Here is a 10957-nt window from a genome sequence, read left to right as displayed (position 1 = left end):
GTGACCTCTGTCAAATAAATAAAAAATAAAAATAAAAAATCTTAAAAAAAGAAAATGAAACAATTCCAGAGGCGTTTGAAAAACATTAGCTTGGCAGCAGAGTTTAGGATGGAATGAGACAGTATGAGATTAAGGGCAGGAGGATCAATTAGGAGGCCATCTTAACAGTCCAGAAAAGGGTTAAGCTCCCAAACTCTGGCAGTGGCAAATGGGCATGAATATATGGGCTGGATGAGAGAATTGTGGAGATCAAAAGCATGCCATTTGAGGACTGCTTAGATATGGAGGGTGAGGGACAGCTGTGAATTAAGGGAATGGTGATACCATACTTGGAATGAGAGAATTTGGGGAAATAAACTAGCTTGGACAGAGTTCATTTTGAAGCATCCTGAACTTTAAGTGATGCATCATTTGGAAATGAAGTAGAAAGTCAGTCAAGCTTTGAGCAGTGGCAGTATCGTAGCCAATGAGGTTACCCGAGGCGCGATTATTGCTAATTGAAGTAGAAAGTCAGGTAGGCAATGTGCGCCCTTGCCTGGAAAGATACACTAGAGCAGGAAATAAAGGTCTGGGAGTTAGCAGTTCAGAAGTTGTAGTTCACCCCTTGAGAGTGAGTAAGGTCTCTAAGAGAAGGTATAGTAAGAAATGAACATAGCACTGAGAGTAGTGTGGAGAGAAGCTGTAAAATTCAAGGATGAGAGAAAAGAAGGGGAGCAGTAGGGATAGAAAGAGCAAATTGGGAAGAGAGCATTTCGAAGTAGTCACGGGGTACCAGAAGATGGAAGATGAGGATGATGCAGGTTGAGGACAGGCATCTCCCCCTTCTGTCTCTACAATAGGAAGAGCAGAGTTCAGTGCACTCTACAGTTTATTATCACCAATACCTTCCACCACATTGCCTTGCTTACTAACATCCTACACCTACCCACATGTAAATTCTGCATCACTTCTCAGCAAACACTCCTGTTCAAAGACCTTCCATAATTTTAAAACTCAGTTGCTCTTTACTGCTTTCCTGTATATACATTTTTTTCTTAATACCCAGTACCTTATGGTTAAAATCTAGTTTGAATCTTTTAATTGCTAGGCATCAACAATAGAGCCATACAAATCACAATAACCATAGTAATAGTCCATAATAGTTAATCATTTACACCTAATCTCATTAACATTGCTATTGCTTGTCATCACTGTGTGCCTATTATACAGGACATAAGAAAAGGGAAAAAAAAGATAATGACTTCTCTCCTTTTTCAAAGTCATGGACTATCTTTCTAGTGTTCTGGAATGTGTCTCTATAACATTTTTTTATTAAGGCCTGTGAATTTAAATAAAAGTAGAGCCTATGGTACAGAAACAAAACTCTGAATAGCACAAAAATTATGCAGAAGCATAATGAAGGAAATTTAGAACTTTCACCATCCCTTCAGGATTTTCCTCCCTAGAGTCAGGTTAAGTGATACCAACTGCTGCCCAACAGGACTTCAAAAATCAGAGTAATCCAAATTCTCCCCAGTCAGGCCCATTTATTGAGCCCATGATAAGAATATAAACAGAAAGTGTGAAGAATATGCAGGGGGTGGCACCAACCATTCACAGGCCTCAGGAAGGGCAAGGCTGATGCACTGATGATTGTGAGATAAGATGAAAGATGAGCGAGAAAGATCTGTAGCCTGTGCTCCTAATCCCTAGCAGTAGTTTGTAACCCAGCTGTGTGCAGCAGATGAGGCAGATAGACCAACAATCACTCCTGGAAGCCAAGACAAAATCCATAGGAGAATGAAAGTCTTTGTCATAGCACTGGATTCTTTGGATTCAAGACATTATGGGTCCCCAAGGACAACATGAATTTGAGTACAAGACCTTACAGACTAGAGTTAGGCAGCCATTGACCTAAATCAGCCTTTCTGAAGAAGAGGCATCAATAGAGACAACAGGGAAACAGACCTGGTGCCTAAGAGAAAATTGCTTCTGTCCCCATATTGGAAACTCTTGGTATCTGGCCCAATGTACATGCAGGGGGAGGATGTTGGTTGGTATTTAAAAGTTAGGGAGAATATAGTTGTCATCCGGAACATTTGTCTCTTTGAGGTCTTTCAGGAGTCAGTTGGGGGTTTCCTACCCTCTGAGGTTTAAATAAACTTTACTCAAATATCCACCCTCACAACTAGGAATTATTGAGGACCCACCACACAAGTACTATACATTTGGGGACTTTTTTTTTTTTTTAAAGATTTTGCTTATCTATTTGACAAATGGAGATCACAAGTAGGCAGAGAGGCAGGCAGAGAGAGAGGAGGAAGCAGGTTCCCTGCTGAGCAGAGAGCTCAATTCGGGGCTTGATCCCAGGACCCTGGGACCATGACCCAAGCTGAAGGCAGGGGCTTCATCCCACAGAGCCACCCAGGTACCCCCAGACTTATTTTTTGTGGCTCTCTCTATCTCTACTCCTGCATCCATGTCCTCACCAAACCACGGCTCTAACCTGGGTGCAATAATACCTCATCCCTCATCGTCTTTCACAAGAAATCCAATTGCACAGAGTACTTCACAATTTTTGTAATTTTATTGGATATTTGTGGAGGGCAAGGGGCAAATACATCCATTCATTTCTTGAGTACGTATTGTGTTTTAGTTGCTGTCGTAAGTGCTTTAGGTACATCAGTGATAGAAAGACAAAATTCCTATCTTCCTAGAATTTCTAATCCAGTGAGAGAGATAGATGATTAGCTCCATGAAGAGTGTAACCACCTGCCAGTTTCCTGTTCCCTAGCCATTCCACCCTTCCTCTTTACTCTGCAGGTTTCTGAAGCCTGTACTCTGATGTGTGACCTCATGGCCCCACCAGGTTGCTTTGTCTTTCACAATCTCCCAGCCTTCACATTTTGGCAGGCAAAAATATCTCCATCTTGTTGCATAGGATTATCTAAACCCATGGCGCTAGACTGGAATGAGCATGTAGGTGCCCGGTTGCCAATGGGAATTTAGGTTGGTGGATGGGACAATGGGATGAACATAGAAATTTGTGATCAGGCAGCTCTGGGGTCAAATTTCTACCTCCTGCTGGTTGTATAACATTGAACATGTTCCTTAGTCTTCCTAGGCCTTGATTTTTCTCACCTGAAAAATGGGAACATTAATCACTTTTCCTTAATGTGAGGAGAAAGTTTTTTTTTTTTTTTTTAAAGATTTATTTATTTATTTATTTATTTATTTGAGAGAGAGAGACAGTGAGAGAGAGCATGAGCGAGAAGGTCAGAGGGAGAAGCAGACTCCCCATGGAGCCGGGAGCCCGATGTGGGATTCGATCCTGCGATTCCGGGATCATGACCTGAGCCGAAGGCAGTCGTCCAACCAACTGAGCCACCCAGGCATCCTGAGAAAGTTTTAATGTGGTAACAAATAAAAGTTTCCAGTACAGGATGGGTACTCAAATATAACTAGTTTACTTTAGGTTCTAGAGAGATTTGGGGGGTAGACCACGAACAGGAATCAATCAGAACTCAGGACCAGACACAAGAATGGTCATATAGGCCAATAAGGGAGAAGGAAAGTTAACACTTGCTCCACTTTAAGGGGCAACACAAACATTCATAGGTCATCCCTACCACTCTCTGATTAGTGGTAGGGTGACCCCCTCCCATATCACAAGCTAGCACAGGTCAAAGCCCCAAATATGTCCCAAGAGCAGGATGTCCAAGGTGGCTGGGGCTGGCAGAATTCTGGCATCTAGGGTAGGAGTAAGCAACTGGTTGTTAGGGCATTGCCCACCGAGGTTGGGAAGTTGAGATTCTCAGACTCTCCAGTTTTCAAGAGCTCTGAAACATCTTCTAGTCTGGGGGTTCCTAAACATGACCCTGACATAACACTTCTGAATAAGAAGTCCCCAGTTTTGAGCCAGGCCAAATACTTAAATACTTCTCAGGTGACTCTTGTGGCTTAGGGTGGGGAAGAGATACTCCATTTCTAACAAAGCTCCCAGTAGATGCCTATGCCCAGCTCATGGACCCTATTTTTGATAGCAGGGTTCTAGGCTGACTCCCCAAGCAGATGCTTGAATCTTCTCTACTATATCCCCATCAAGAGGTCATTCAACCAATGTGTGACTATCTTCTGTGAAAGAAATCTCATTACCTCTGATGGGGTCCATTCAAACTTTATCCTTCCTAGTTAACTGTGTGTGTATGTGTGTGTACACATGCATGTGTGCATGTGCGCGCGTGCGCGCGCGTGTGTGTGTGTGTGTGTGTGTGTTTTAAGTCCTGCTTTTGATATTTCTAGCCTATTCTGTCTTTTGGAAGTTCTGCCAGAAAATGCGTACTTACGTTTTTCTATCATTTATCTTTCTATTTTATTTTTTAGATTTTATTTATTTATTTGACAGAGATCACAGGTAGGCAAGCAGGCAGAGAGAGAGAGAGGAGGAAGCAGGCTCCCCACTGAGCAGAGAGCTTGATGCAGGGCTTGATCCCAGGACCCTGAGATCAGGACCCGAGCCGAAAGCAGAGGCTTTAACCCACTGAGCCATCCAGGCGCCCCTATCATTTATCTTTTTAAAGATTATTACATTAACTATAGGTTTTTGTTAGAAAATATGGAAAATACAGGCATATAGAGGGAAAATTCCGGGGCACCTAGGTGGCTCAGTGGGTTAATGCCTCTGCCTTTGGCTCGGGTCGTGATCCCGGGGTCCTGGAATCGGGCCCCGCATTGGGCTGTCTGCTCCGCGGAGAGCCTGCTTCCTCCTCTCTCTCTCTCTGCCTGCCTCTCTGCCTACTTGTGATCTCTGTCTGTCAAATAAATAAAATCTTTAGAGGGAAAAATCCTTAATAACCATAATACTACCGACCAGATGTACTTGCTCTTAAAATATTGGAGCATTTCCTTCTAATTCTTTCTTATCATGATTTAAAATCTGATTCCTGTGTCTTTCTCCCTTAGAGCCTCAGAGCACGAGGCGCAGCTCCAGCCTGTTTCTCTCTGGTAGCTTCAGGCAATGGGCAACAATTCTCCACTGGCTGATGCTCCAGTGCCTGCCTTTCTCACTGACCTTACAGCCTCCACTCCTTGCAAGAACAGTGTTTGGGCAGAGATGAGAGGGAGGACAATCCAGGCCCTCTGGGTGAGACGGCACTGGGCACTGCTGGCATTCACTGAGCAGTGAGGCTGTTTTTCAAGTCATCAGAATGGCTTTACAATGAGCCATTCTGTTTCTTCCACATGATACTGCTTGTCACCGAAAAGCAAACATTTTAAGGCATCTGTGGCCACACAAGAGAATGTTTTTCATTTGGAAAGTAGATTGGCTCACAACCAATCATGTTCTCACCCTCACTCAGCTGTATTAGTGTTGTGATCAACTGAGCAGGGGCTCATGTTTGGAACACCAGGGTTCAAATCCAGTCTTCATCATTTGTTATTAACTGAAAAGTTGGACAAGTTACTTTAACCCCTCTATGCCTCAATTTTCTCATCTTTAAATGAAGATGATACTACCACCTACCCCACAGGGTTATGTGGATTACATGAGTTAATCTATATAAGGTTTTTATTTTTACTATTTTATTTTTACGTAAACTCTACACCCAACATGGAGCTCAAACTCATGAAGCCAAGATCAAGAGTTGCATACTCCACCAACTGAGCCAGCCAGGTCCTCCACATAAGATTTGTAGAACAGTGTATGACTCATGGAAGAACCCAGTAGATGATATCTAACATACACACACAAATAGCCACAAAGTCAAGTTTAATGGGTAAGATTTATTGAAATAAAGAGATAAGCTTGGTACTTATTTCCATATTTTAACCTTGAGAAAGACCTGGCTAAGAAAAGGTTCATGGAGTGCCTAGAGACAGCTGTGATAAGAAATATGTTCTGCATGGGAAGCCACAGCACAGACTCTATCTGTGGTCCTGGACCTATGCAGAAGGGGCTGTGCTCTAAGCTCCTAGCCCAGCAGCTGCAACAAGACAGGTGAGCAGTGAGCACTGCTCTTGCCAGCTCCCTCACTTTTGTTATTTCTGCCTAGTGGGCTGACTTAGAAAGGGTCCAGGATACAGGGGAAACCTGGGAAATTGGGAAATACTTCAGAGTTAGTTCAGGTTCTCCCTAGGACAGGACGTTGAAGATTCCATATTCCTGTCTCTGCGTGCATCTGAGACCTCTGTCTGAGCGTCAGATGCTCTAAGTCTTGAGAGCTGTGCTGAGTCCCCAGGGAGTCACTGGCTCCGCTCTGAGCAATTATTGCATTACTGCAATTATAGCTGGTTTTCTAGAGAGCCACTAAATGGCACCCTGATGACTAGAAAAAGATAATGTTCAACCCTATACACCTAACTTCCTATTAGAGAATTACTTAGACACTGGGGGCAATATAACTCATTAATAAATAAGTTCTTTCTGTGTTTTCTAATCCAGACCACCCCGGTATCTTACCCCATACACTGATCTTTGAATTTATAACCCATTCTCATTTTTTCCTCTTTGTCTATCCCACTACTTTTTTTTTTAACAGCTTTACTGAGGTATAATTGCTATACAGTACACTGCATATAACTTACACATATAGTTTTGTAAGTTTGACATACACAGACATCAGTGAAACTATACTCACAATCAAGGTAATGAACTTGTCATGTCCATCATTCCCTAAATTTTCCTTAGTTCCCTTTCAATTCCATCCCTCCTATTTCACATGGTCTCAGGCTGAATCCTGGGCAATCACTTATTTAGAACTTCATATAAATAGAATCATGCAGTGTACACTTAAACATATTTTTTTCCCTTGTGCTGTCTAGGATCTCCTGTATGATATTGAATGGGAGTGGTGAGAGCAGATATCTTTGTCTTGTTTTTGATCTTGGTAGGAAAGCATTCAGTCTTTCACCCTTAGCTGTGAATTTTTTTCATACATGACCTTTAAAGGAAGCTTTCTTCTACTCTTTGTTTGTTAAGAATTTTTATCAGGAATGGATGTTGGATTTTGTCAAATACTTTTCCAGCTTTTTGTGAGGTGACACAAAATAAGTTCATTAAAAAGACAAATTGATGTTTGAATGCTAAACCAAGCTTGCATTCCAGGATAAACTGTACTTGATCATGATATACTATTCTTTTTATCTGTTCTTGGATTTGATTTGCTACAATTATGTTTAGAACTTTTGCAAGTATATTCATGAGGGGTGTGGGTTTTCAGTTTTCTTTTCTTGCAATGTCTTTGGTTTTAGTATCAAAATCATGTGCTGGTCTCAGAGAATGAATTGGCAAGGATTACTTCCTCTTCAGTTTTCTGGAAGAGTTTTTATAGAATTGGCATTATTTCTTCTTATGTATTTGGTAGAATTTACCAGTCAAGCCATTTGGAACTGAAGTTACAAGGGGGCAGGGTGGGGAAGATTTTTAATTACCAAATCTATTTCTTATTTCCTTTAATAAATATGGGTCTATAAATATATGTGTTTTTCTTTGGCTTAAAAAAATGCCTTATCTTTCAAGGAATTTGTCTGTTTTATCTAAGTTCTTAATTTATTGGCATAAAACTGTTTAAATTATTCCCTTATTATTCTTTTAATATTTACAGAATCTATGTTGATACCTTCTCTTTTATTTCTGGTGTTCATAATTGGTGCTCATTGATTATATTCTTTTAATCATAATTAATGGAATTTTTAGAATCTTTAGAATCCAAAGATTTTTAGATGTTTAGAAAAGAACAATATTTTCTAAAAATGCGTATGATTTCAGTTATTTTTTCCTATCATTTTTGGTTTTCTATTTTATTGATTTCTGCTCTGATCTTTATTATTTCCTTTCTTCTGTTTACTTTGAGATTTAATCAGTTTTCTTTTTCTAGTTTCTTAAGGGAAAACCTGAGGCCATTAATTTGAGCTTTTCTCTTTTTTTAATTATTAATTTTTAAATTTTTAGAAATTGAGGTGCAATTGACATATAACATTATGTTGGTTTCAGGTATACAATGTAATGATTCAATAATGGTATGTATTGCAAAGTGATTGCCACCACAAATCTAGTTAACATCCATCACCTTATACTTCTTCTTTATAATATAGATGATTAGTTGTATAAATATACCTATAAATGGCATTGCCCAAACTAAGAAAGTTTTTTTCCCTTTTTTGTTTGGTTTAAAAACCTTCCTGATTTCCCTTTTGATTTCTTCTTTGGTCCATAAGTTACTTAGAAATGTCTTATTTAATTCCAAATATTTGGGGAACTTTTCAAAGAGATTTCTGTCATTACCTTCTAATATAATTACACTGTGTTCAAAGAATATACTTTGTATTACTTGAATCCTTTTTAACTTCATGGGGACTTAGTTTATAACCAGGATATGGTCTATATGTCCTGTGTGCACTTGAAAAAAAAATGTCTATTTTGCTGTTCTACAGATATCAGTCAGGTCAAGTTGGTTTATATACTATTTTTCAAATCTTTTGAATAGTTGTTCTGTTTTGCCCTTTGTTTCATCAGTTAGTGAGAAAGGGGTATCAAAACATCTATTATAGGGGCACCTGGATGTATTAGTCAGTTAATCGTCCATCTTTTGACCTCAGCCCAAGTCTCGATCTCAGAGTTGTGAGTTCAAGCCCTGCATTGGAGCCTATTTAAAAATAAAAAATAATTTCAAAAAATATATCTATTCTGTGGATTTTTCTATTTCATCTTGAAGTTTTTAAGTTTCTGCTTCATATATTTGACACCATTATTAGGTTTTTAATGTTGGGACTGTGAGGTGATCTCAAACTGACCTCTTTATTATTACAAAATGATCTTTTTATCCCAGCTAATATTTTGATGCTCTGAAATCAACTTTATTTGATAGTAATATAGTAGTAGTATTTTCGGTAGTAGTTACTCCAGCTTTTCTTTCTTTAGTCTTATCTTGGTATGTCTTTTTCCATCCTTTTCAATTTAATCTATGTGTGCTGTTATATTTAAAGTTAGTTTCTCATAGCCAACATTTATTTGGGTCCAACAATTTTTGCCTTTTAACTGGATATTTAGATCATTTGTATTTAATGTGATTATTGATGCAGTTAGGTTTATACATATCATCTATTTGTTTTCAATTTTTCCCACCTCTTCTTCTCTTTTCCTCTTTTTCTGCCTTATTGTGGGTTATTTAATTTTTTTGTGATTCCAGTTTATCTCCTTAGTTGTATTATTAACTGTCACTCTGTTTTGTTATTTTAGTTGTCTTAGGGTTTGTAGGACCCATCTTTAACTCGTCACAGTCTACTTTCCATTGCCATTAGACCACTTCACACGTGGTATGGGAACCTCTCAGCAGCTCACTTTCATTACTTCCTTTCTGGTCTCGGTACTATGGTTGTCACACATTTTACTTCTCATGTTATAAGCTACACACTACTTTGTAATTATTTTTGTTTGAACGGTCAATTCCTCTTCTAAAGGGATTTAAATAATAAAGAAATTTTAAATATTTGCTCTTATAATGACCATTTCTAGTGTTATTCCTTTAGTTCCATCCACCTGGACACTATTTTTAAAATTTCTTGTAAGAGTATGTCTGCTAATGAATTCTTTTAGCCTTTGTAATATCTGAAAATAATGTTATTTTACCTTTGATTTTTGAAAAATTTTTACCCCTGACCAAAGATCTCTAGGGTGACAGTTTTTTTTTTCTTTCACTACTTTAAATATGTTGCTCCATTGTCTTCTCACTTGCATTATTTCTGGTGAGAACTCAGTCATCTTCATCTTTGTTCTCCTGTATGTAACATAACTTCTTTCTCTGGCTGTTTTCTTTAATTGTTTTCTTCATCTTTCTTGTCTGAGATTCATTGAATTTCTTAGATCTATGGATTTATAGTTTTCATCCAATTTAAAAAATTTTCAGCTCTTATTTCCTCAAAAACTTGTGTCTTCCACGCTGACCTTCAGGACTCCAATTGTACAGTATATGACTACTTGAAGTTATTTATAGCTTGGTGATGCTCTGCTCATTTTTCTTTTTTCTTTCTTTTTTTTTCCTTTTTCTTTTCTTTCTTTTTTTTTTTTAAGTTATCTTTCCTCTGTGTTTCATTTTGGATAGTTTCTGTTGCTATGTCTTGAAGTTTACTAGTCTTTCTTGTTTCAACATTTAATCTGCCAGTAACCCCATCTAGTATATTCCCTATTTTATACACTATAGTTATAATTTCTAAATTTTGATTTGGGTCTTTTTTATGTCTTAACTTTTTGAACATATATAATACTTTTAAACCTATTTTAATGTCCTTATCTGCTAATTCTAACATCTGCAGTGTCAGTTTAGGTAGATTAATTTTTCTCCTTATTATGGTTCATATTTTCCTATTCTTTGCATGCCTGATAATTTTTTATGTATGTCAGATCTTGTGAATTTTACCTTTTTGGATATTGGATATTTTATTATGTTTACAAATACTTCAAGCTTTAATCTGGAATGTAGTTATTTGGAAATAGTTTGATCTTTTCATATCTTGCTTTTAATATTTATTAGAACTAAAATAACGTTCAGTCTACAGATGTTTGTTTTCTACTACTGAGGCAAGATTTTCTGTGTACTGTATTTAGTTTCCCATGAAAACCATTAAGTTTTCCAATCTGGTAAGCTCAGACTCTATTCTCAGCCCTGTGTGAACTTCAGGCAGTTGCCACTAATATTTTTTAATGTTTCTTTCTCTTACCTCAAGTAGTTTTGCCAACATGCTCTGCTCAGACTTCAACTCAGGCAGACCCTCTGTATATAATTAGTTTTTGCTCCATGCAGCATTTCCCTCTCTAATATTCAGTCCTATGACCACCAGTTACTTTGATGTCTCTGGATACCCAGATCTATCTCTTCGACTCCAGGAAGCCACAGGGATCTAACTGGGTTTCTTCTCCCTGCACAACAGCCTGAAAACATCTTTAAGGCATTAAGCTGAGGCAATTCTAGGGCTCACCTAT

The 10957-nt window shown here is 38.3% G+C and overlaps 1 pseudogene; it reads left to right on the top strand.

Annotated features, from left to right (window-relative positions):
- Window positions 1-437: 437 nt before the first annotated feature.
- LOC132028921 (U4 spliceosomal RNA) lies at window positions 438-504 on the top strand (annotated as a pseudogene).
- Window positions 505-10957: the final 10453 nt, after the last annotated feature.

Source organism: Mustela nigripes, chromosome 12, assembly GCF_022355385.1.
Source record: "Mustela nigripes isolate SB6536 chromosome 12, MUSNIG.SB6536, whole genome shotgun sequence".
Classification (NCBI taxonomy): Eukaryota; Metazoa; Chordata; class Mammalia; order Carnivora; family Mustelidae; genus Mustela; species Mustela nigripes.
The sequence above is the reverse complement of the archived record's forward strand: the minus strand, read 5'-3'. Positions and strand labels throughout refer to the sequence as shown.